General features: G+C 27.6%; 1 protein-coding gene across 2 annotated transcripts in view; it reads left to right on the top strand.

Moving 5' to 3' along the window:
* LOC136086603 (uncharacterized) overlaps window positions 1-21,195 on the top strand; it is a 115,279-nt gene that overhangs the window by 18,125 nt on the left and 75,959 nt on the right. Inside the window, exons 3-5 of one of the 2 annotated variants that reach the window (XM_065808829.1) lie at window positions 1,218-1,349; window positions 9,594-9,648; window positions 18,495-18,632. The gene's annotated coding sequence lies outside the window, so the exon portion shown is untranslated. The remainder of the gene's footprint in view (window positions 1-1,217; window positions 1,350-9,593; window positions 9,649-18,494; window positions 18,633-21,195) is intronic. The other variant, XM_065808830.1, reaches the window with a different exon arrangement.

Below are 21,195 nucleotides of genomic sequence, written 5' to 3'. Positions count from 1 at the left end.
GTATATGATATAGTTTTTGAATGTGATATGTTATACCAAAGTAATATACATATATATATATATATATATATATATATATATATATATATATATATATATATATATATATATATATATATATATATATATATATATATATATATATATATATATATATATATATATATATATATATATATATATATATATATATATATATATATATATATATACAGTGGTGGCCAAAAGTATGGAAACTTTTCAAAAATGCTTTTTATGTATTTATAAAAAATGCAACACTTACTACATATTATGCATATGTTTATTGAAGTCGTAATACAAATTTTTAATAAAAAAAAAACATTTTTTTTTTAATAATATATACAAAAAAAAATTAAATTTTTAAATTAGGCCTGGTCATAAGTATGGAAACTTATGACCATTTTTAATGTTCCCTTGCAAACAAAAATCTACCCATCTTATTTTTCTTAGAAATTAAAAGTTTTTTGACAGCCACTCTTCCAAATAAGCCCGCATCATTTAACCTTCTACGAACTGTCTTGTCAGATAATAAAACTCCATGCTGTTCCAAGATTTCTTCTTTTATATCCTTTGATGAATTTCTAGGCTCTTTTGTAGAAGTATTTTTTATAACTTTATCCAATCTTTTTGTTGTTTTTCTTGGTCTTCCAGGTTTCATTTTCCCTTCCACAGTTCCCCTTTCTTTGAATTTTTTAATAATTTTTGAAACTGTACCTTTTGGAACTTGAAAATTTCGAGAAATATCAATTGGTTTATTACCGTTTTTAAAACACTCAACTATTTTATTTTTAATATCACTAGAATAATATTTTCGCGGTGCCATACTGATTAATATAAAAGTAAACTATGATGAACTAACAAAGATGTCAATTCTAACACGTTTTAATTCTAAATGATAAGTTTTGTTTATGTTTAGTGACAAGTTGGAACAAGTTTCCATACTTTTGTCCAATCGAAATTAAGAAATATTAATATGTAATAAAATGTCTTAGAAAAGACAAGTTCAAACTTGTAGTATATATAAAGTAGACTATTGCAAGTACACTCGGGTTAAATAATTTTGGTTTTATTTAATACAAATTAAAAAAAATGTAATTTTAAAAAAGTTTCCATACTTTTGGCCACCACTGTATAAATACGTGTTAAAATATATTTTTGTTGAATGCTATTATTTTTTCTTCAATTTTTATGTGCAGAGTTCCAGTACAAAGTTATCATGGTGTTTTGAAATCAAAACAAGTCGACTCAAAAATACATCATCACATCATTTAGTCTTAAACTCAACCGTTGAACAATAGAAGATTTGAATTAGTTTACACTAAGAATAGGTAACAAAGGTTTTGCACAAAAGTTTGTGAGTTTTATTTAAATATGTTTAATATGATTTAGGGAACAAAACCTGGACAATATATTTTAATGCCTAGTTTCGGAAACAGCAAATAATTTACAATCATTTTATTAAAAATAATGTGAATCATTTGTTGTTACAACTTATGTCAGTCTATTTATTCAGCCTATAAATATTTTTAATATTTTAGATTTTATATTGGTTGCAGCCTAAAAAAATTGTTATTAAATAATTCAAATGTTTTAAAATTTTATTTTTGTTACAAAATTTAGTGAATAAAAATGTTTTTATATTTATGATTTTGCCATGATTCAATTAGAACTTAATTCATTTCCCTCACCCTCACCTTAGTGAGTGGGGGGAGGGGTCCAGACCACATAAACACCACTGATTACCTATAATAAAATAGAATTTAAAGAAATAATGGTTTGATTTTGAAATTAATTTAGATATTTAGGTATTAAGTACCTAAATATCTAAATTAATTTAGAGACCTTTATTTGAACCATAATGAAGGTCTCTAAAAAGTTAATGCCCCCTTTATTTGTGCCCCTATCTACTATCAAGACCAGATCAAGAAGAGGACAACCAACCAATCCTTTTATTAAAAAATGACTTATAATTCGTTGCATCCTTTACATAGGCCAGTTGGTAGATTAGAGGGGCACTAGTTTCTAGTAACACATACAACTGTTGATGATTGAAAAATAGGGTAATTTAAAAATGCTGGCATTTTCGGTGTGGATTTGACAAGTTTATAATGTTTGCATTTTCAGATAGTTAGTTCTAATGGTCTTATATGCTGTTAATCTTACATCAAAACGAAGTGTTAGAAAAATTTATAAACATCTCAAAATGGCTGAAAATTAAACTTTTTAGGAGAGTGGACATTTGGCTTTTAAATATATTTAAGTTCTAAACTGCAACAAGCTGCCTATATTTTGCCCGTTTATTGCAGACAGTAGTAGCTAATCAGAAAAGCTATCTGTAAAGACTTGTGGATGAACACAATAATGCTACAGTTAATTTCATTTTGGCATATTTTAGCAATTTTATGATTTTTTCCAAAGTTGAGGGGGTCATAACTTTTTTCTAATTTAACACAAGTTAATAAAAACCACTTTTTTAAAGAAAGAACTATTCAGAAAATAGTTCTAGAAAAAATGAGACACTTGTTGAAAGTGAGTAAAAAGTTATACAACTCTAAAGTAGTCTGTTTTGACCATTTGTAAATCGAGGGGGGCCACTGTGTCATGTTTGTAAGGCTATAATTTCCGAACAGTTGTACTTTGAAGTCTGAAATTTCAAATTTAACCTATCTAAATGATGCACATAACAATGTGTAAAAATCAGAGATGGTACCCCACAAAGTTTTCTTTAAATTGGTTGAAATATAACGATTTGACCCATATATATATATATATATATATATATATATATATATATATATATATATATATATATATATATATATATATATATATATATATATATATATATATATATATATATATATAGTCAGTGTTTTAAGAATTTGCGGCAAAATAAGACTATAAGAAACTGGAGAATAAATCAGCAACATTTGAAGAAAAGAACCAAAGACTATACGAAATAGAAAATTTAAATAAAATAAGCTGAAAAAAGTTTATTAGTAAAGAAGATAATATTGTTGTCAAAAAAATAATATAACTAAATATTTACTGTTTTTGTTTTCTTATTTTTAGAGCGTTTGTTATTTTCCACAACTAAAATTGATACAAGTCGAGGAAAAAAGTAGATAAGAATATAAAAAATGAAAATATTTTTCATTTTGTTATATTCTTATCTACTTTTTTGAGGAAATCGTTTATAAATTGCGCTAGAAACACGTACAGTTTTTAAATTTGTTTTTCAAATGAAAAAAAATTAACAAAATTTCTTATAGTTCTAGTGTACATAGCAAATTAGTTTCTTGACTGATAAAAATTGTGAATGAATTGCATATCAAAACTTTCAATTGTTGTTAAATCGTTATAAAAGATGTTTTTTCAACGACTCTGAAAAAAAAAGAGTAAAATAATTGTACAGAAATTTTATTAAAAAATTTTGTTTTTCAATATACTTTTTTTAATTAATAAATTTTCTAGTTTATTTAATTAAACTCGATATTTCGTTACAATTCTGTTTCCTTATTTAAGAATTGTTTTTTTTTTTAGTAAATAAGTTTAGCTATTTGCTGCGAATTGATAAAATGCAGTGGCTTCTGTACCGGCTGCAGGATCTCTAACGCCAGCAGCTAGAGTACTGGCTGGTCCAGGTGATTACTAATTAGTCCCTACGCGTCTGTAAATAATAACTAATTTTCGAAAGTGATAAGCGATTGGAATATGCTACAGACAACACAAGTTGCATGTCATATTAATATATTGATGTAACTTCAATATAATTGTACAGCAGCTTTTAAAAGATGTAAAAAGTATAATTTTATCTGAATTAAGGGTTTGATTTATAATTTAAATAATGCAACTTTTTATTATTACTGTAATTTAAAATAAAATGAATTAATCATTAACTTTTCCCAAATCTAAGAGTATTTGTAGTTAATTTTATGCTTTAATTAAATTTTAAATAATACATGTAAATAATTACTAATATTCTTAGATCTGGGAAAAGTCATATCTAATAGTTTACCTACATTTATTCTTAAACTAATGCCAAAATATACTATTATACAAATTAGTCTATACTACAAAAAAAGGTATTTTCCTGAGTTTTTTTCTCTTTAAAACAATGATCAAGTTAAAATAACAATGTTTTTTTACTCTTCAAAATAAACATTAAATATATTGAAAGTCATATAATGAAAGTCGATTTTTTAATTTCCTTCTAAAATACAGTCAAAGTTTTGTATTAATTACTTCATCACCTCTAATTGAAATTGCTCTAGTTAAAATTGCCAAATCAATTAAAAAGCTAATCAGATCAAAAGTATTTTGAATGTGTTTTGGTTATTTTATAAGGCTATCTCATTTCTAAAACAAGGCCTTTAATGTAATCTAGTTGATGATGATGATGATGATGATGATGATGATGATGATGATGATGATGATGATGATGATGATGATGATGATGATGATGATGATGATGATGATGATGATGATGATGATGATGATGATGATGATGATGATGATGATGATGATGATGATGATGATGATGATGATGATGATGTCAGTTTTTTAGAAAAATAACTAGTAGGGTTGCCTAATTTATCTTTAAACTCTACTCATTTATATATTAAAAGCTGTTTAAAGTTTGATTGATGTTTTATTTCATCTATTTTTTATAGATATGTTTTATGCATGTTTTTTTTGTTAGAAGCTTTTAAATGAAATCTAAACTTCTTTCAAAAAAAAATTTTGAGATGGTTAATTACATTTCATTATTATTTAATGTACTGAAATTATTTGTGTGTTATTTATTATTGAAATTGATGGATATGAAAACATACATTTTTTGATTGTATTTATAAATTGCAATATCGATTTAAGTGATAAACATTCAACTACCTATGTCGGTAGCTGGCTTAAAATCTTAAATCTCATTTGAATCATAAACTCCAATTCAAGTCAATTAAAAATATCCACTTAACACAACTATTTAATAAAGTAATCCCTCAAGGATCTATCCTTGAGTTTTTGCTTTTTGTGGCATCCAATAATGAATTAAACACATGCATTTATAATGTGTCTACTTATTTTTTGAGACAATTAAATTTTAGGTAAACCTGCAATAATTATATATTTTTTCCTTATTGCGCTCTTATCAGTGGAAACTTTTTAAACATAAAAGAATATGTATTGGTTTCAGTACATGCATCCAATATTCTATAGCCTGCTGCCACATAGGAGTGCCTCTACATCGACTTACAATTTGGTAGCAATAATCCTTTCCAACTAGCTGATAAATAATACTTAATATTTAAAAAGTCTCTATGGGCGAGATAATACTAATAATATAAGCATAAAATATAATTATTTTAGGCCACTTAATTGCAGACTTACCAAATTTTATTTTAATAATGCAATAACTCTCCTAAAATCTAAATTTATAAAAAGATAAGGCCCATTAATTGGTATGTTATCAAAAGTAAGGGATTGTGTCAATTGGAACTTGTTTCTAGCATTTGTCATGCTATATTTAGTTGTCATTTGAAATATTCGTTCCAGTTCTGATAACAAACTAAAAAATAATCCTTATCCATATTTTCTTTTTTAAGATTAAAGCCATTAACATTATCCATTCAAAAATTTCACTCATCAAAGATCTTGAAATAATTAACAAACAATATGATGTTGTTTATCATATATCTATGACATTTAATTGTAACATAACCATATATACTTAGGGCATCAAGAAAGGTAACATTCAAATTTACTTAGGGCATCAAGAAAGTTCAAGCAACTTATTAAAAAACTAATGTATTTAAACAAATTTTATGTCATTATTATATATCATTTTAAAGAGCATTTCTCTACATTTTAGTTACATTTTATTATATATTGCTTATATAATAAAAAAGTCATTTCAATTTTAGTAAAAGCACTTTAAAAAAAAAACTTTATAAAATAAATAAATTTGAAGATAGAGCATATATTAAAACTTGTGCTCTGCTTGGAATTTCAGGAGAGGGTTGAAGCTTGTCGTGAAAATTTAGCAAAATTCGATTAAGGTAAATGTTATTACTGGATGAATTGTGGTTTACCTTGAGACAGATTGACCACAAGTCATCTAATGCCAGCTGGGTAGCCAAAGGTGACACTAGAGCCAAGCCTTTCACACAGAATGGCTTGGCTCTAGTGTCAGTGACTCTGCAGGCGTTAAAACCCACAACTTTTGCCTTTCTCAATGCCAAACTCAAAAAGTCAATTTTCCCACTCACTTTCCATACAACCCAAATCATTTACCTACTCTACTTGACTTATGTCTTGTTTCTGATCCTAGTCAGTGCTCAGCTTCTCCACATTCACCCTTAGGTGCTTCTGATCACAGTTTAATCTCTCTGAAAGAAAGATTAAACTGTGATCAGAGAAACGAAGAAAGCCACAGAAAGAATCTGGAATTCTTTCCGTGGTTTTCTTCGTGATGGCCCTTGGGTAGAAATCTTTCGTCTTTATGCTGACAAATGTGCTTCTTACATAATTTCATGGATTCAGGCTGGAATGGAATCTTTTATTCCTTTTCAACAATTCAGGTCAAGTCTCACTCTTCTCCATGGTTTTCCGCACATTGTGCTGCTACAATTTCCAATTGAAACTGTTACTTTCATATCTATCAGCAAAATAAATCTTCAGAAAACAGAGGTCTGTTTATTACTGCTAGAAACCATTGTAAAAAGGTTTTGTCTAACGCCAAAGCCCGCTATTCTCTGGTCATGAAATCTCATATTTCATCACAAAAATCAGGCTTTCATGACTCTGGAGAAAAATGTGGAAAGGTTAAGGCCATCGCTCTTGATATTTTTAAAGCTTTTGATAAAGTTTGGCATACTGGTCTTCTCTATAAGAATTCTTCTTTTATTGTATCAGGTAACATCATTAAGATTACTAAATCCTTTCTTACCAATCGTAGTATAAAAGTTGTCCTTGATGGACAGCACTCTTCATCATATCCTGTAACTTCAGGGGTTCCTCAAGGTTCAATCATCGGCCCTATACTCTTTTTAATTTACAATAATGATCTTCCAGATGTTCTCATATCTAAGGTGGCATTGTTCGCTGATGAAACTACCATTTATTCTTGTCATGATAAGAAGGCAACACTCTCTGATTGCTTGGAGGGGGCATTTGAGCTTGAAAAGGATCACACTTCTACTACAGCATGGGGCTCACAGTGGCTGGTGAACTTCAATTCAGATAAAACTCTATTTTTTCCAGCCAATTGTTATTTAGAACTTCCTATATTTATGAATGGTAATGTACTCGATGAGTCATCTACTCTTCATCTTCTAGGATTAACTCTTACTTCTGATCTTTCTTGGAAACTATATATCAAATCTGTTGCAAAATTAGCATCTGCTTAGGTTGCATCTCTTTATTGAGTTCAATACTTTCTTACTTCGGATTCTATTCTCTATCTCTATAAATCTCAAATCCGGCCTTTTATGGAATACTGTTGCTATATTTGGGGCGGATCTTCTAATGATGCCGTTTCTCTTTTAGACAAGGTACAAAAACGCATTGTAAACATAGTTGGACCTGCTCTTGCAGCCAACCTCCAACCATTATCACATAATCATAATGTTGCTTCTCTTTCTCTTTTCTACAAATACTATAATGGACACTGCTCTAAAGAGCTAGCGTCTCTTGTGCCATCTACTAAAATTCATTCTCGTGTTACTCGTCATTTAATTAAGTCTCGTCCTTTTTCTGTGACTGTTCCTAAGTGCTCTAAAAACTCTTATTCGTCTAGTTTTTTTCCTCAAACATCAGTTCTTTGGAATTTGCTTTCTTTATCTTGCTTTCCTGATTCATATAACTTGCATCTTTTCTCTTCCAGTAACGTCCAACTCTAATTAGTGGTTGCTTGCAGCCACTAATTAGAGTTGGAAGCGAAAATGTTAAAAAAAAAATCAGTATTGTGTTTTTTTTTTCTGACTACTGTCAATTTTTTTTTGTAATTTCTTTAAAAATATTAAGAGAAAATTTATCTAAAAAAAATTTAAGGCATATCTACGCGGATGCGGGGGGGGGGGGGGATTGGTGGTCTGTAAAAACAGATTTTTACAGGGGGAAGGGGATCCTAAATCAGTGGTTTTACTGTGTACTTACTTTATGGATTCCCCCTTTGAGTGTATAGTTTTTGTATATTTGCAGCCAGTTATGAAAAATCTTATTTCTTTATGTATGATGAAACAGCTGCCAACAAAGGACAAATTAATGTTGTGAGCTTCCTGCATTTTTTTATTAAAAATTCACTCGCTGCATAAGTCAATAGCTCTACTTGTATTCAGACAACTGTAGTTCACAGAATAAAGATCAAAACCTTGCTCGCTATCTATACACTTTGGCTCATACTGGAAAATTTAACCAATATATTACATCCAGAACCAGGTCACAACTTCTTACCTTGCTTCCAATGTTTTGGTTTGATTGAAAAGGAAGAGAGAAAGAAATTTTTTACTAGAAGAATAAATTAGAAACACATGTCATAAATTTACTGTTACTCAGTAAACCAAGAGCTGTTCTTGAACTTTAGTAGCATTTCTCTATTTGTTCAAGAAAAAGTTTACTTACAAACCCAAAGAAAATTTTTCAATTTTGTTTTACTGTGTTATGGATTACTAAAAGTTATGTGCAATGCAGCAGGTTGGCCAGCTGTATTTTGAAAGAAGATTTTGTCCTTCAAAAATGTGGGCCTGACTTGACCAAATAATAACATTTAACTTTATTAGCACTACCATTGAAGCATCTAAAGTGGCCTGTTTTTATCCTATCTGATAGTCATTCCTCAAAATTCTACAGTAATGTATTGACATTTCTAATATGCAAAAATATTATGCTTTTCATGACTCTACCTGACATAACTAATGTTACAAATCCACATTATTTTTTGTTTTGTCTCTGACAATTAGTAGTAAAAGTTTCATGAATATACTCAAAGAGTAGAGGCTAGAGTAGGCATCTAAACAAAAAATCAAGCAGGTAAAAAAGTTGGCATTTCAATTAGAGGACTCAGTGCAGGTGGAAGGTGGAAGTGGATGCTGGAAGATGAGTTCTTACAAGCCAAGTTAATGAAAATACTGACCGCGATGAACTCAGAGTTTATTTAGAAATACTTTTTTTTTTGGTGAGATTTTAGGAAGAAAGAATATTTTTGAGATTACCTTCCCACTCCTCCTCCCTAGTTAAAATGGGTGCTGTGAGAATGATTTTTAAATATCACTTTGTTTGTGTTCACCTTGCTTAGTTTTATCTGAAGATAAGGAGTTGATTTTAAATAGCTTCTTGTTGTAAAAGGCATTTCTTAGAAAATCTTTCAAATTAATCACTTAGCTTTGTTATATTGTTTGTTGAATTGCTACCTCAAAACATTAGGTAAAGCACCTCAAAATGATACAGCACTATAAAAACTGTATAAGATTTACTATAACTTTCTTCCATATTCTTCTTATATTATAAACATAATTCTTATCAATTTACTATTTTCTTTAATAAATATCCCATTAATATCTATTTTTTTCTTTTAGTATTTATACTGTTAAGACAGTTTATGAAAGAAAAAATAATTTGAACACCAACATGGTAATAATAATTTTGTTTATTTGTACCATTAAAAAATGGTCTTTATGGTTGCTCTTTATTTCCGTTATATTTACCTTATTCTGAATAATAGGGGTGCACCACTGCAGAGGCGTGGTGGCCCCAGAGGCTAAGCGGGATTCCCGCATGGGCTTTTCACTTTTTCATCTAAATATGGGCCTTTTGGCAAATTTTAATTTTTTCACATTTTAAAGAAATTCCACAATCATTTAAAATATTTATGTTAGCACAAATTAAATTTTTATTAATCACTACACACTAAAAAAAAAAGGTAGAAATTTCTACCTTAGGGTAGGATATGTGATATACCCTTAGTAAGGTATAATTTTCTACCTTTTAGGGTAGAAAATTATATTAAAAACAATTATTTGTCATACAATTTTCTAACTTAAAGGTATAATTTTCTACCTTATAAGGTAGAAAATTATACCTTACTAAGGGTATATCACATATCCTACCTTAACTAAAAATTTCTACCTTTATTTTTTAGTGTGTAGATTTAAAGTCTTCAACTTTAAGCGCACAATACAAGGTCTTCAATTGAAAGCAGACGCGTTTAAAGCTTAGAAAATTTTTAGCTGAAACTTTTTTTTATTTTTGTTGTTGTTTTTAATATTATTAAAAACTTTTTTCTTCTATTTTCTTGGTATCGTTCAAATTCTTGTTATGGATATAAATTGTATCGAAAAATTATTCTCTGAAATGCTTGAAAAGCAAAAAATCGACATCCTAAACGAAACTAGAAAATTATTAAAAGAGCACGAAAAAATATTTGCTTCCATAACAGCTGCAAACATGAAAATTATTACTGAACGACTTGATAAGAATGATAAAGATAATATTGATAACTCAAATAAAATAATCGCCATTACAAACGACCTTGAATTAACAAATAAATCCGTGACGTTGTTAGTAACTGAATTCAGTGAAATGCAGAAATTCATTCAAGCAAACGATGATATTATCTCAGGTAAATTAGAACTACTGAAGAAAAAAACAAAAGAAATTAATAACAAGATTAAAGATAATAGTGAGATCACAAAAATAAAGAGTAAACTTAGAGAAATAGAAGACCGCTCAAGAAGAAATAACTTGAGAATTGAAAAAACGAAAATTGGAATGAGACTGAATTAAAAGTGCAAAAATTCTTCGAAGATTTACTTGGATTGAAAAATATAAAAATTGAACGGGCCCATAAGACTGGGATTAGAGACTCGAAAAAGATTAGAACAGTTGTTATAAAACTTCTAAATTATAAAGATAAAGTTGCTATTTTAAAAAACGTCCAAAAATTAAAAGGAAAAAAAATCTACGTTAATGAAGATTACTGCGCAGAAACAATATTAATAAGAAAAGATCTAAAAGAGCGAATGAAAAAGGAACGAGAGCTTGGCAAGTTTGCTGTAATATCTTACGATAAACTAATCGTTCGAGAGTGGATTCGAAAGGAATAGTAATTATTATTTTTTTATTTTTATTTATATTTGTTATCTTAAATTTATATTTTTAAAATGGAAACTAATCGATTATTTAGGAATAATTTTGATAATAGCGCTTTGAATAATATTGACATAAATAATCTTGAATCTTTCGTAATAAACAAATATATACCGTTAAAAAATCAATCAGATATAGATATTAAATTTTATAATGATGAGGAGGGATTATTAAATATAAGCCCTTATTACTATAGTTAAGATATCTCATGTATTACTGCTGACATAAATTTAACTACATTATCTATCCTACACCTTAATATAAGGAGCCTCCAAAAAAATTTTGAGAAATTTAAGCAATTTTTATTCAGTGTCAAAATTAACTTTCAAATTATATGTCTAACCGAAACATGGTGCCGCGATAAGGAAATTGAAAACAATTCTAATTTTCGACTTAATAATTATAAAGTTTTGCATCAAATTAGAGACTCTGAAAAACAGGCGGAGGATTATGCATTTTTATCCACAACTCCTTAGATTTCAAACTACGCAAAAATTATTTTGCTGTTACGCATGATTTTGAATTGTTATCAATAGAAGTTGTAAACAAAACTTGCAAGAACGCAGTTGTACTCGTCATTTACAGACCGCCTTCTGGTAATAAAAAAGCATTTAACAAACAAATTAAAAGCTTAATTATAAGCGAAAAATTATGTGGCAAATGCATTTACTTCGTAGGCGATCTGAATTTAGATTTACTTGAATACAACAGAAACAAAGACGTCAGAACTTTTTTCAATATTATGTTTCAAAATGGATTTATTCCTACTATAAATAAACCTACTCGAATTACAAAAAATACTGCTACTTCAATTGATCAATATATTTATATATTTTGTTGAAATTATTAATTATAATTGATCAATTATAATTAATAATTTCAAAAACATAAAAATTAAAACTGGAATATTTATTACAGACATATCTGATCATTTTCCGGTTTTTATAACAGCACAAAAATCGTTAAATCAACCTTCTAAAAAAGTAAAAACTAAAAAACGAGTAATTAAGGACGCTTCTCTTGTGACATTTATTAGCCTTTTATCGACAACAAACTGGGAATCCGTTTTGAAAACAAAAAATGTTAATGAAGCTTATGATAAATTTTATCATATATTTGAATGTCACTACAATAAAGCATTCCCAATAACAACTAAATTTATTAAAACCAAAACTCTACAAAATCCCTGGATAACACCCGGAATCATAAAATCTTCGAAAAAAAAGCAACGATTGTACGAGAAGTTCATTAAAAAAAGAAATTTTAAAAATGAAACAAACTATAAAAGCTATAATCGCCTTTTTGTGACGATTGTAAAGCGCTCAAAAAAATTTTACTATAGTAGCCAATTGCTAAAATACAAAAATGATATACAAAAAACTTGGAACATAATAAAAGAGGTTGTAGGTAAAAAAGATATGAGTATTAGTCGTTTACCAAAAAAACTACTTATAAATAACTGTGAAATTATTAACGACACAATAATTGCTAATTCGGAATCTTTCCCGATAAACTTAAAATTGCAAGGGTAATACCTATACTAAAATCAGGAGATGAGACTAGTGTCTCCAATTACAGGCCTATCTCCATACTATCATGCTTTTCAAAGTTATTAGAACACATTATGTACAAAAGATTGTATTACTTTTTAGATTTAAACAATATTCTCTATAGTAAGCAATTTGGGTTTAAAAGAGCCACTCTACTGATTAGGCTATTGTTCATTTTGTTCATGATATTTTTAAATCATTTGATGAAAATAAATATACATTAGGTGTATTTATTGATCTCAGTAAGGCTTTTGACACTGTCGATCATTACATTTTATTAACAAAATTAGAAAACTATGGTATTAAACATATAAATATTGCGTGGTTTAAAAGCTATTTGTCAAATAGAAAACAATACATTTCTTATAATGAAGGTAAAACAACCAATATGAACATAACACGTGGGGTTCCTCAGGGATCTATATTAGGGCCACTCCTATTTCTCATTTTTATTAATGATTTAAGCAAAGCTTGTACTGAACTAGATACAATTTTATTTGCAGATGACACAAATCTATTTTATGCACATAATGATATAAATATTCTGTTTAAGTCAGTAAACAAAGAGCTATTAAATCTTACTGAATGGTTTAATGCAAACAAATTATCTCTAAATGTAACCAAAACAAAATATACTTTTTTCCATCGTTTTCATGACCGAGATAAAATTCCCTTGAAACTTCCAAAACTTTGTATTGCCAATCAGGACATAAAAAGAGAAACCAATTTAAAATTTCTCGGCGTGTTTCTTGATGAAAATGTGACGTGGAGAGATCACATACAATATCTCGAAAATACAATCTCAAGGAACATAGGCCTGCTATGCAGAGCTAAGCCTTTTTTAAATCCAACTTGCTTAAAGCTTTTATATTTCTCGTTCATTCATTGCCATCTTAATTATGCAAATATTGCTTGGTGCAGTACAAATAAAATTAAATAAAAAAACTATTTAATAAACAAAAGCATGCAATCAGAATCATTTCCAATGTGGGCCGTTATACACACTCCCAAGCATTATTTGTTAATTTAAATATAATGAATGTTTATCAATTAAATGTCTATCAAGTTCTTATATTTATGTTCAAAATTAATAAAAATATATCTCCTAAAATATTTTACCCATTATTCAAAATAAATCAGAATAGATATCTCACCAGATTTTCAAATAACAGTTATATTCAACCCAAAAGTTATTTTGCGGCGACCGAATTTTCAATTTCTACTAGAGGGCCGAAATTATGGAATAAAATATTAACTAATGAAAAAATTAAAACAATTTCTATGCTAAATGAGTTTAAGAATAAATTAAAGCAAAAACTACAAATGATCGACGCAGAGCTCAGCTTTTTCTGAATTTTTAATGAGGTTGAAAAAAAAATATATATATATATATATATATATATATATATATATACATGTGTATATGTATGTATGTTTATATATATATATATATATATATATATATATATATATATATATATATATATATATATATATATATATATATATATATATATATGTATATGTATATATATATATATATATGTGTGTATGTATGTGTATGTGTATATATATATATATATATATATATTTTTATGGTTTATAAGAATTATTCACATATTTAAAGGTACATGCTGGTGTAAAAGGAAAGCTTCAGGATTATGCGTATTTACTTGCTTGCTTTTTAGTAATATAGTTTCTTTGTACAAATTCTTTTTTTTAATTTTTCTTAACCAACACAAAAACAAAAAGTTAAAGTAGGACTTTAGGACCGATGATTTTTATTCTATTAAGTCTTTAGAAAAACGTTTTATATTATATAGTGTTGCGTTTTTTTTAATTTTTATTGTCTTATATTTAAGGTATAGACAAAGGGGCTTGGTGATAAGACCAATTATGTCTTCTTCTTGCCCCTGCTATTTGTATTTATATTATGCTTTACGACTTTAATAAATTTATATGGCAAAAAAAATAAAAATAAATAAATAAATAAACGGTTTTTAACGATCATAGTGTTGACAAAATAAATTTAAGAAAGTTCGCAAACCCAACAATAATACTAGCTATTATTATTGTTGGACTTAATTTAAAATTTAACCACAAAACATTTTTCTTAAATAAAATAAAACGCTATACAATTACTATATAGTAATTTGCGTTACAAATACTATATAGTAAATTGCTTTTTAATTCATTTAAGAAAAATGTTTTGGTGTAAAATTTTAAATTAAGTTTTATATAAATAAGATCAAACTCATGTTTTGCATTATTGTAGCGTTTCGAAACAGATATAAACTTCTTTAATAATAAATTAAGTTTTTTATTTTTATACAGTTTACATTATTGTATGTAAATAAAGAAATCACTCCGTAATATCTTGTCCTCAGACAGATTAAAAAAAGGATGATGAAATGCTAAATAAAACTACATTAAAAAAACTTTTATGTTTAAACTATGTCAATAACGGCACCATTTTTAAAGCGGCATTTTGGCTGTTGTGAGTTTATGCGAAAATGTTAAAACACCGAATTAAACAAAAGTATAAACTAAAAAGAATTTTCTCATAAAATAAAAACAATTTCTTATTTTTCAAGATTTTCCATATTTATTTTAGAAAAAAAATTATATAAAATTTAAAAAAATTTATATTATTATACAGCAAAATATATATCATTATAGGTATAATAATAGAATATATATATTTTTTTTATAAGTTTCAAAGACTTCAAAGAAGGCCGAGAACGTGTTGATGACTTGGAACGCTCCGGACGACCATCGACTTCGATTGATGATCGCCACATCAACAAAATCAAAGAATTGGTGCTTGCAAATTGTCGGTTAACCATTCGAGACCTTGTTGACATGGTTGGAATATCATTTGGGTCGGTGCAAGCGATTTTGAAGGATCATTTGGGCCTCAGAAGACTTAAATCACGTTTAATGCCGAAATTTCTCAATTTCTTTGAAAAAGAGCGTCGCGTTAAAACGTGTGAAGCAATGCTTTCTGACTATCAAGACGTCTACAAACAAATTATTACTGGCGATGAGACTTGGGTCTACGCATACGACCCTGAAACAACCGACCAATCGAGTGAATACCGTGAAAAAGGCGAGCCGAGACCGAAGCAACCACGTCAAAGTCGCTCAAAAATCAAGGTCATGTTGACTGTTTTCTTTGATTATTGTGGTGTCGTGCACTACGAATTCCTTCCAACTCGCCAAACTGTCAACAAGGAATATTATTTAAGCGTTATGCGACGTTTGCGTGAAGCTATTCGCAAAAAGAGACCAGAATTATGGGCCAATAACTCTTGGATTTTGCACCACGATAATGCGCCTTCGCACACAGCACTGGTTCTTCGTGAGTTTTTCGCCAAAAACTCTACCCATGTTGCTCCACAACCACCGTATTCGCCCGACTTAGCACCGTGTGACTTCTGGCTGTTCCCAAAGCTCAAGAGACCACTCCGGGGAAATCGTTTTGAGTCCATGGAAGAGATTCAACGTGAATCGGCACGCGCATTGAAGGCTATCCCTACCGAGGACTTTTCGGCATGCTTCGAAGACTGGAAAAAACGTTGGCAAAAGTGCATTGGGCCGGGGGGGGATTATTTTGAGGGGGACGATACAGATTTGGAAGAATAAATAAAGATTTTTCATTTTATAAAAAAATTCACCTTACTTTTTGATGACAGTAGTATATATATATATATATATATATATATATATATATATATATATATATATATATATATATATATATATATATATATATATATATATATATATATATATATATAAAATCCCGCATATATAGGCCTTTTAATAAAAATCCCACATGGGCTTTTTAGAGCCACCAAACCCCTGCACCACTCCCTACTTTTAACCGATGATTTTTTTTCAAACAAAATGGTGATGATTAATTTTAATGCTTGCTTATTTGCTAAAATTTGCTTAATGCTTAGTTGCTTTGCTCATATTCTTAAGTCCTTAATAGAGGGGGTGGGGGGGGCAATATTCGGAAAGTTTTCCTACCCACCTTCTCCGTATAACTTGTTATCAACAAAAAAAATTTTATCTTAACTGAAGAAAAAACTCAATAAAATTCAGATATAAAAAATTGAAAATTATTATTTCAGTCACCAACAAAAACAAAAATTAAAAATGGGCTTTTGATTTATTTTTCTATAGTATAAAACTTTTAAATCCTATTGATATTATGATAAAGCAGCTGTTGGAAAATGTCCATTTGACTGCAAGTCAATTTAATAATTTTATGCGTGTAAAACATATTAGTATAGATTTATTCGTGAGTAATTGATTTCTTTTTTTATTTCTTTTGTTTTTAAATTTAATTCCTAGAATATGGTTGAAAAATTTAAATATTTATAAATATATATTATATATATATGTTATATATATATATATTATATATATTATATATATATATATATATATATATATATATATATATATATATATATATATATATATATATATATATATATATATATATATATATATATATATATATATACAGGGTTCATGGCACTCAGGAAAAACCTAGAAAACCATGGAAAAGTTTTTAAATTCTGAAAAATCAGGGAATATCTGAAATATTCAGGGGACTTTTTTAAAAATTTTTAAAATCAGGGAAAATTCAGGGAATGTTTTTTAGTTTAATATATAAATTGAAGTTATTTTGCAATATACAAATTTTGAGTTTTCATTTTAACACATTGCTATCAATTAATTATGAAGAAGTATCAAATTTCTTTAAAATTCTGATAAAAATATTAGGGGAACACGGATTCAGTTGCGAAAGTATTATATCCTTCAACATTAAAAAGGAAAATTTTATACTTTTCACCACCCAAACTTAGGGAAAAAGTACTTGAAATCGAGTGAAAATCAGGGAATACTTTGGGAAAACTCAGAGAAAATGGATTACTAAAATGGCCATGAACCCTGCATATATATTATATATATATATATATATATATATATATATATATATATATATATATATATATATATATATATATATATATATATATATATATATATGGGTGTGTATATATATATATACACATAAAATATTAATTATTTTCTTAATTAAACTTAGAAATAAAATTAAATAAGAAATAAATTAACAATGAGCGCAGCAACTAAATGACTAATTGACTATCTTGATATATATGAAAATAAACCTTCAAAGCATATATAAATGAAATAAACGTTATATTAATAAATATAAATGATATAGATGAAAATAAACGTCCTTGTTTCCATAATTGTGTGTTACTACACACACAGTTTAAAAATATAGTACAGAAACAAGGAAGCTAAAACAATGATGATGAAGACTTTCTAACCTCAGACAACATAAGAGTTTTCAAATAGAGTGCCAGGTGGTGATTCTTCTTGTTGCTGCACTTAGATAAATTAGACTAGTATTGTAATGTTGAAAACTACTGAATTTTTTTTTAATTTAACTTTTGTAGTTAAATTTAAAAAAAATTAAACAAAAAACTAAAATTATTTTATTAAGTTTTCTTCTTCAATAATTCATTACATTAATCTATTGACTGTGCAATAAAAATAAAAAATCAAGATTATTTACATATATTTTTACAGTAAAATATATATATATATATATATATATATATATATATATATATATATATATATATATATATATATATATATATATATATATATATATATATATATATATATTAATAACATATCAAAAGAAATAAAAAATTATGCACTATTTAGTGGCACCATTTATAAGTTACCTACACTTGTATTTTGGCTCTAAAGGTCACAGTTTTGAAAATCACTTTAAATGCCATAATTGTGGCTTGCCACATTTTAACGGGAAAGCCACAATCATGGATCACCACACTCAAGGAAGTAATATATTTATATATTCTATTTAACATTATTTATAATTCTTTAGTATAAATGTTTCACTTGAACGTTAAAAGGGTTTGGCATTTTATATATCCACTGAAATGGATAGATAGACCAGTGTGGCTTACAACAAAATAAAATTTGATTTTTCTAAACTTAATACTAGACTATTTTTTATAAATATGACTGAAGGGAAAAATAATTTTTTTTAATAATAATAATAATTAATTACTTGAATGAAAGCATTAAAATGCCTTCCATTTAAAAATCAACAAATATATACCTGTTTAGCTGTTTTCTTGAATATTCCAAGAAACAATCATAGCTTTATCAATTCTAATTAGCATAAAGTAGTTAATGTTTCATGAATTCAAAAAAATTTATCATGGCATATCATAAAGACATGCCATGAAAAACAAAAAAATTTTAAGTGTCATGATGTATCCACATAATAATAAATGTAGCAAATTAACCAACTTCAAATGAAAACAACTTATTGTTAGTAAAACCTAAATTAGGACATATAATAGATCAGTTACCAAACATTTATATAAAGGGATAGTGTCTGGTAGTAAGTGACTGTGGTTGATATTTAAATGGGGTCCAATTTAATAAAAAATAGCTGGGGCCATGTTTATAAACAAAAAGTAAGTTGATTCATCCTATAGATATACTGTTTTCAACTGAAAATCATATTATTATTATTTGTATAAAAGTGTATATAAATCTCAAAGCTTTAACCTCCTTTCTGCGCTTGCATGGGTTAGACATCTTTTATAAAGCTTTTTCATGTAACACATTCTGTTCAAGTTATCTGTAACATTTTATTATGTAATGTAAATTCTATTTAAGTTTTTCTACTTCTAGCTCTCTACATGCTGATATTCAATCATCTGCACCATCACTTAACATGCCTTAACTAAGTTAGTCCTCTAGATGCTGGACTGCATCAACCTATATTCTCCATTTTTCACTGTTATACAGCATAACACTATGTTATGCTGTATAGCATAACTTAGTGACTGTTAGGCACTAAGTGCATGTAGCGCATGGTTCACAGGATTTGATTCAAACTAGAACCAAGCGTTTGAAGCGTTTGATGAAGTCTACAGAAAAAAGCATAGTATTTATATGAATTAAAAATAGATAATTTTTTCTTTGCCTAGTTTTTAAAAGAAGCCTTCAACATGGAACAACAAACACACTTTTTTTAAGTGCCATTATGGTTGTAAAGTATTTGAACTAATTTACACTAAGAGCTTCATAAACTTGTTAAAAGATAGGAACTGCAAATGGATATTAATTCCATCAAGTAGTTGAATTTTAATAATAATTTTTTTTAGAGATTATTTAAAAATAAAAATAATACATCATATTATGTAAAATAGGTTAATGCTTGGAAGGACATCCAATCGTATGTGTGAGTTTGTGAACACTAAAACTTTTATATTGTTTTAACATATCAAATATTAGTCTTAAACTTTGGTCAATAAATTATACAATGATGATCAATTGTGTATGTATTTACATTCAAGCTTAATTCTATTTCTACACTTTTTATTTATGTTTTCACTTTTACACCATTTTCTGTTTGTCTGCAGATAATATACTTTTTTAAATATAGTCTTATAATAAAATATATATAAAAATTCAAAATATCAATATCAACAACATGCTAAACAGCAACGACAGTAATTACATTGTAAAACATCATCGAAGCAAGAGATATTATTAAAAGTGTGCACTTAACTTTAATGTACCAACATTGATTGACAGAAATAAAAGTATTAAATTTCTTATTATGAATACACAATAACTGAATTTAGGAATGCAAAAAATTGAGAAAGTTTATTATTTAAGTTTATAATATAACACTGCGTGTTTTTTTGTTTTTTTAAAAATTAAACTCCTTAACAAAATTTTTTTTCTAACCCATTAAGTGCCTTTCTGCGCTTGCATGGTAGACATCTTTTAAAAAACTTTTTCAAAACTGTTGCAAGGCTAATAAAGCAACTGCCAATATTTTTTGAAAATATTGGCATTTGCTTCATTCGCCTTGCAACAAACATGTGTTTGCGGGTTAAGTCCATTTAAAAAAATACAATGGCAGTTAAGCTCACTTATTAACACTTCGCTTCCTAAAATTTCACAGGTTGGATGATCATAATCACCTCCAGGGTATACCTCCAGTTTCTTTAAATTAAAGAAAAAGTAAAGGAGTATTTAAAAAATTAAAGTTTTTAAAAGTCTTTTGATTGGTTTACTTTGCATTTCTAGATTCGTTTTGAACTATATGCACTTTTTTAAGGTTGTCCGCATTTCTAGATTCGTTTTGAACTATATGCACTGTTTTAAGGTTGTCCGTCGATTATTGGTATTTTGAAAAAAGGAGCCAAAGATTTGTCATTTGTTATGTGTTAAAATTAGTCATTCTGTAAAGTCAAATGACTTATTCGGTAAAAAGCCACCTGATTTTGTCAGAAAATCTAGATCACTGGTAGAGTTTTAAATAATAAAAGGCTATACAGTTAGTTTCTTTTGCATACTGGTCCCTATGTACTAA

Source organism: Hydra vulgaris, chromosome 10 (genome assembly GCF_038396675.1).
Source record: "Hydra vulgaris chromosome 10, alternate assembly HydraT2T_AEP".
NCBI lineage: Eukaryota > Metazoa > Cnidaria > Hydrozoa > Anthoathecata > Hydridae > Hydra > Hydra vulgaris.
Note: the sequence above shows the minus strand (reverse complement) of the source record. Positions and strands in the feature narration are given on the sequence as shown.